General features: G+C 54.1%; 1 protein-coding gene across 1 annotated transcript in view; it reads left to right on the top strand.

Annotated features, from left to right (window-relative positions):
• Positions 1 to 3,713: 3,713 nt before the first annotated feature.
• Positions 3,714 to 6,000, top strand: part of Tcf20 (transcription factor 20) — a 175,627-nt gene continuing 173,340 nt past the window's right edge. The window contains exon 1 of the mRNA XM_058574216.1: positions 3,714 to 3,858. The gene's annotated coding sequence lies outside the window, so the exon portion shown is untranslated. The remainder of the gene's footprint in view (positions 3,859 to 6,000) is intronic.

Genomic DNA, 6,000 nt, shown 5'->3' with positions numbered 1-6,000 from the left:
AGGGCCCTTCTAGGTCCTTTCTCAACCTCCAGGCTTGCACAGGAAGCTCCCTCTGCCTGATAGTTAGATGCCTACTGACTTATCTGGAGATGAGCACTGGCCCCATTTTACAGATGGGAAAACTGAGGCTCAGCAATATATAGCAACTTGTTCAAGTCCCCCTAGCTGGTGGAGGGTGTGGCTGAGGTTTAAGCCCCAGCAATGGTTTCAGAACCCTATGATGTCCACATTCCTAGTCTCTGGAACTTGTGAATATTACCTTACATGGCAAAGACTTTGCCGATGTGATTAAGACTCTTGAGATGGGGAGATCATCCTGGATTATTGTAAGAGGGATGCGTGGGGGGGAGATTACAGGCAGAAGGCCATGTGTCCCTGGAGCAGACTGAGGCTTGGAGATGCTCACTGCAGGGGCAGTAGCCAGGGGATGCAGCTCTGGAAGCTGGAGAGGGCAATGAAAGGGATTCTCCAAAAGCCTCCGAGGGAGCATAGCCGGCGGACACTTTGGTTTTTGCCAGTTGAAACTATTTTGCATTCCCAGCCTCCAGAGCTGTGAGAGAATAAATGTGTGTTGTCTTAAGCCACCACGTTTGTGGTAATTGGTTCCAGGAGCCACAGAAAGCTAATACACTTCGCCTTCTGGGGGAGCCTAGTCAGCTCTCTTTGGGAAGCTCTCCTCACCCTCTGGCCAGAGGCTTACCCCTTGGGTATGCTTCCTCCCAACTCTGGCCTTGGAGTTGACCAGGTGTCTGCCATGGCCTCTGTGATCACACTGACCTTGGGCCTCTTCTCTAGCTCCTAGCACTGACCTCTGCAGGCTGGTGTTATCCTTGGGTGTTGCCCAAGGACAGGCACCAGCTCTGAGGCATTGTGGATAAGGAAATCGAGGCTGGGAGGGGGGCAGTGAATGCCCAAGGTCACCCAGCTGGAGAAAGGCAGAGCCAGGGAACATGTGGCCAAGAGTTGACCAAGGCACCCAAACTGAAGGGCTCTTGAGAAAAGAGGCCACACCTGCTGCCACTGCTCCTGGATAGCAAACCCAGCACCCATCTGGGCCTCCAGAGAACTGGACCCTGCCTGGTGGGCTCAGCTTTAGGGAAACCTGATAGCAAATCCTAAACCAATAAGAGCAAATAAATGAGGGGTGATTACTGACAATAGGAGAGGATACGCAGCGGGGTGCCTCCAAATAGCATCTCCTCCAGTACATTTTAAGTGCTTTATAGGTCATTAACTACTTGACAGAGAGAGCCTGACACTTAAAGCAAAGAATTTGGCGCCTCTGCCAGGGAAAATCAATCAGAAATGAAGACAGAGCATCAGCGGCCTTAAGATGTACTGGGTGGGCAAACGGGATTCGATTTACACATTATTTTAAGGCCCTCTCTATTGTGTAAAGTGAGGCACACTGGTCTTTGAGCCCATTTATAAATCCGAAACTACAGTTGAGAAATACTTAACCCGCCCCCTGACTTTTTTTGTGTGTGTGTGGTAGTGGTTGTTAATGAAATATTTCAGACACGCAAAAGCGCAGCGATGAGCTTAACCGTGTAGCCCCACCATCTGACAAATAACCATTTCAGTTCTGGTGGTAGCACCCACTCTTTAAAATTGCTGCTTGGCTTCTTCTTCCTGCCTTTTCAAACCCTTTCTGTCTTCCGGCCCCACCTTGTCAGGGGACCTAGGCTGACCACCCACCCCTGCCCAAGACATTATTCCTTCCCCTGGAATTGAAGTGCAATTACTGCCTATTTAATTAACTTGGTGATTAATCACCAGCTGCTTGTGAAATAGCTTTTATTGTCCTTGTCCATCTCGGATGCGGTGGGGGTGGGGACCAGACAGGCAGTGGGGAGGGACAGGCAGGCAGGGCCCTACTCAGTGCATCGTGCTGGGTTGGGCCAGTCGAAAGGGCAGGCCTGAGAAGGCCTGGTATTCAAGGCTGCCTTCCTCCTTGCTCTGGTTAGGGAGCGGCTAGGTGCTGGGATCGCGATGAGCTGGAGGTAAGGAAGCCCAAGAGAGCAGTGGCCAGCCGGGAAGGGAATCCACCTGAGCAGCCTCAGGGGCTCTGCTCCTCTGTTCTCAGAGTCAAATGCTCTTGTCTTGTTGAGCTTCATTGAAAAAATAGCTTCCCAAGACCTGACCATGGGTATCTGTGAATGGAACATGATTTGGAAATAGGGTCTTTGCAGATACAATTAACTTAAAATCAGGTTGCACTGGATTAGGGTGGGTCCTAAATCCAACCACTGGTGTCCTTGTAAGAAGGCCATGTAAAGTCACAGACAGAGGAAGAACTCATTCATCTGCTACCAAGCCGGCTCCTCTGCGTGCCTGCCTCTGGCGACCCACTACGCAGGAGACAGGATCTCCATAAGCATTTTTCTGGTCAATTAACCCTCTCCAGCCCTCTCCCGGAGCAGATCCTACATGCTCCTTCATCAGAGGAAGCCCTCTCCCTCGGTTCCATCTCAGATACCGCCCCCCATCAAAGGGACCCCATGAGGGGATTCCCAAGTACACCACTATGAAAGAACAGTATTTCTGCTCAAGTTAGTTTGTTCAGTGACAGTCCTCACGACTGTCCCCACAAGCCCACTGTCAGAGATGGGCAATGCAGCCTGGGTTGAGCAGGGTACTTCTAACTTCCCCATGATTTGGGGTAGGGAGTGGGTTTCCATGAAGGGAAACTAGGATTTTAACATGGGCTAATTAATACTGCCCAGCACTGTGCTGGGTACTTGCAGCACCTTTACTGAAATACCCATCTCTGCCTTCATACAACACTCAGTACAGGAGAAACAGGCTCTGATACCTCACAGGACATCTTTGTGTAGAGAACTGGGGTCCAGTTTTGTAAGTACGTCCTGGTATCAGCTCAGCCACCCTCCGGCAGGTGACTGCATTTTTCCTGCACTTTCCTTCCCCCAAGCGATGTTGATAGCATTAAAGATAGCTCTGTGGGGTATGGTGGCATACACCTGTAATCCCAGCAACTCTGGAGGCTGAGGCAGGAAGCACAAGTCTGAGGGCAGCCTGAGCAACTCAGCAAGACCCTGCCTCAAAATAAAAAATAAAATGACCAGGGATGTGGCTCAGCGGTGGAGCCCCCCCTGGGTTCAACCCCCAGTACTGGGGGGGGGGAAGCTCTAAATATACACATTTTCCATTAATTTATTAATTTAATCAACAAACGTTTTGAGCACTTACTATGTGCAGGACCCTGGGGATATAGATAGTAGTGAGCAGTACAAACCCAGTACTTAAAAGTGCTACGTGCCAGAGAAGGACAAGAACGCAAGTACATTGGGGGTGGTAGTAAGCGTTATGACGGGGAGCATAGAAGCAGAGAGGAAAACGCTGCAGAATTCAGGAGGGCCCCAAAGAGCAAGAGGGGCTACAGGAAAGAAAAGGCCTTGGAGAATGAAATCTGCAAACCACCACCACCACAGCCTGAGTCCTTCTTCCTCTCAGCCAATCAGACGCCAGCATTGCCGGCCGATCGACCAATCATGAGCTGGAACAGGAGCCTTAGTCTCAGGCTGTGGTTTCCCGGGGGAGGGCGGCCAGGGCCGGTGTGCCCCGCCCCGCCCGGGCCCCGCCCTCTCTCCGCCTCAGCCCCGCCCCAGGCCCCGCCCCGCCGTGGCCAGCCGCGCCTGTTTGGAGCCCCGTGGCCAGCGGCCGGCAGCTGGGGCCGAGTATTGTCCTAAAGGACGAAAAAGGCATTGAAGCGGGTTGGGGAGGGCAGCCACGTGCACGCAGGAGGATTTATAACATTCCTTTTGGCCACTGACAATATTGCAAAATGTGTGAAAGAGACGGCTCAGCCAGAACAGGAGCGTGAGGGCGAGGGCAAAGGTAAGCAGCCCCGGCTGGCTTCGCCCGGGATGTGGGGCACCCGGAGAAAATCGGGGGCATCATCCCCCAATGGGCAGCAGTCGCGGCGTCTCAGTCCCCTGAAGGGTCTCGTGAGCGCTGAGCGGTGTAGACGCGGCCCCTGAGCTGAGGCATCTCCGGTGACCCGGGGATGGCCGAGGCGGTGTAGACGCGGTCCGTAAGCTGAAGCGTCTTCAGCGACCTGATGGTTGTCAAGGCGGTGTAGACGAGCGGAGGCCGTGCAGCTGAGGCGCCTCCAAAATCTGGAGGTGGTTAAGACTGTTCCCCAAGGCTGAGGCTGGCCGTCCCGCTAACTCGCGGCTGGCGAGTCTGGGCAGACGCGGACCTCTGTGTGGCTGAGGCACGCTGCAGCGACCTGGGGGCAGATGAGGCAGTGCAGTCGCGCGCCTGAGGTTGAGGCGTCTCAGAACGGCAAGCAGGTGTAGACGCCCGCGGGTCCCAGGCGCAGAAAGTTTGCGGGAGTGCGTCGAGCCGCAGGCAGGGCTGGGCGCGCTCGGAGCTGCCCAGCAGGCCCGGCTCCCCGCCGGGGGCCGACGGAGCTCTCCGGTCGCTCTCAACCGCCCTCCCTGGGCGGGGCGCCTTGGGTGAATCCCCAAGCCCCAGATTCCACCGCTGGAATTCACGTGCCGCGGAGTGGGAGGAGTTGGCTGTGAAGAGTCCCAGAGCAGGACCAGAGGGGATTCACTTAGAGTCCTTTGAACCGGTTCACTCAACTCCTGCTCCATCCCACAGGACTGGCTGGGCGCCTGAGGTGTCTGCGTCGCACGTGTGGGAAATCAGAGGCAGATGAGCCAACTTGGTGTCCCCATCACACGCTGGAAATCAGAGGGCTCTACCATCTCCTTTCACCCAGCCTCAGTCAGGAGAAAGGGGGCCAGGCATGAGTGTGTGCAGGTGGACCTAGGGGTGGGGGGCGTGGAGGCCCTGGCTTGGGACCTCTGGATCTGCTTCTTACTGCCACTGTGACTAGGTGGCGGCACATCCAGGGAATGAATGGAGGAGGAAAGGTAGCCAAGAGAGTGCTGGGGAGGGGATGCTGGTGCCCACCTGCTTTGTCCCCAGGGTACTCTGCCCCAGAAGATAGGGCAGGGAGGATATTATGTGACACTCTCCCATAGGGGAAGGAAACACTGTACCCCGTTTTTGCTGCAGGGAAGGGCAGAAAGGAGCTCCTTGGCAGGTACCTGCATATCTAGGAGACACCTACAACAACATGTCCCTCTCCTGGAGGGGACCAGTCTCATCTCCCCTCCCCCTCTGTGCCCTTTGCCCCCATTCCTTCTCCTCTGTGACTCCTTTTACCACAAGGCTTTTGTATGTGTTTATTCTTTTGATGGACAAATATGTACTGTGAAACAGGTGTGGTGGCTCACTCCTGTGGACCCAGCTACTGGGGATGCCAAGTTATAGGTCACTCTGGCAATTTAGCAAGATTCTGTCTCAAAATAAAAAATAACAAGGGCTGGGGCTGTAGCTCAGTGGTAAATTGTCCCTGAGTTCAATCCCCAGTTAAAAAAAAAAAATTAGAAACACCTACTATGTGCAAGGCACTGGCAACACAGCAGTGAATAAGATGGACCATGTCTCTTGCCTCACAGGACTTCAGCCCAGGGCAGGGACATGGATGATGGACAACACACAGTGAAGAAGGGAACAAGAGCTGGGGAGGAGGGCAGCCTTGGGTGGATGTCCGTCAGAGAAGGGAAGACAGGAATAGAGGTGTTAATGCTCCTCATTCTGTGGACTTAGGGCCAGTGTCACCTGCTCCAAGAAGCCTTCCCGTCCTCTCTGGCTTGACACTTCCACTCTAATGGGCCCCTATAGCCTGGGGACCACTCCCTCTGTGGACGCTGTTGTGTCCTTACTTGGTAATGTTCATCTGCCATCAGTTGTAAGTGCCACGAGGTCAGGAGCCAGTTCTCTTCTGGGTGTATGGGAGGCAAAGGGCGTTAAGGATGAATAGGTTTTCCCCAGAAAAACAGGAGCTGCTCAGCCGGGCCAGGTGTCCAGATGGCAGAAACTTTTCTTTCCCCTTCTCTGGCCCCAGGCCTGGGCTCCACACCCCATTTGTGGTTCATAGAAACACGTGAAAGAGATCAGCAG

Source organism: Marmota monax, unplaced genomic scaffold (assembly GCF_021218885.2).
Source record: "Marmota monax isolate L192 unplaced genomic scaffold, Marmota_monax_Labrador192_F-V1.1 WCK01_AAM20220418_F8-fsc00051, whole genome shotgun sequence".
In the NCBI taxonomy this organism is placed as follows: Eukaryota; Metazoa; Chordata; class Mammalia; order Rodentia; family Sciuridae; genus Marmota; species Marmota monax.
This window is presented reverse-complemented; position numbering and strand designations above follow the sequence as displayed.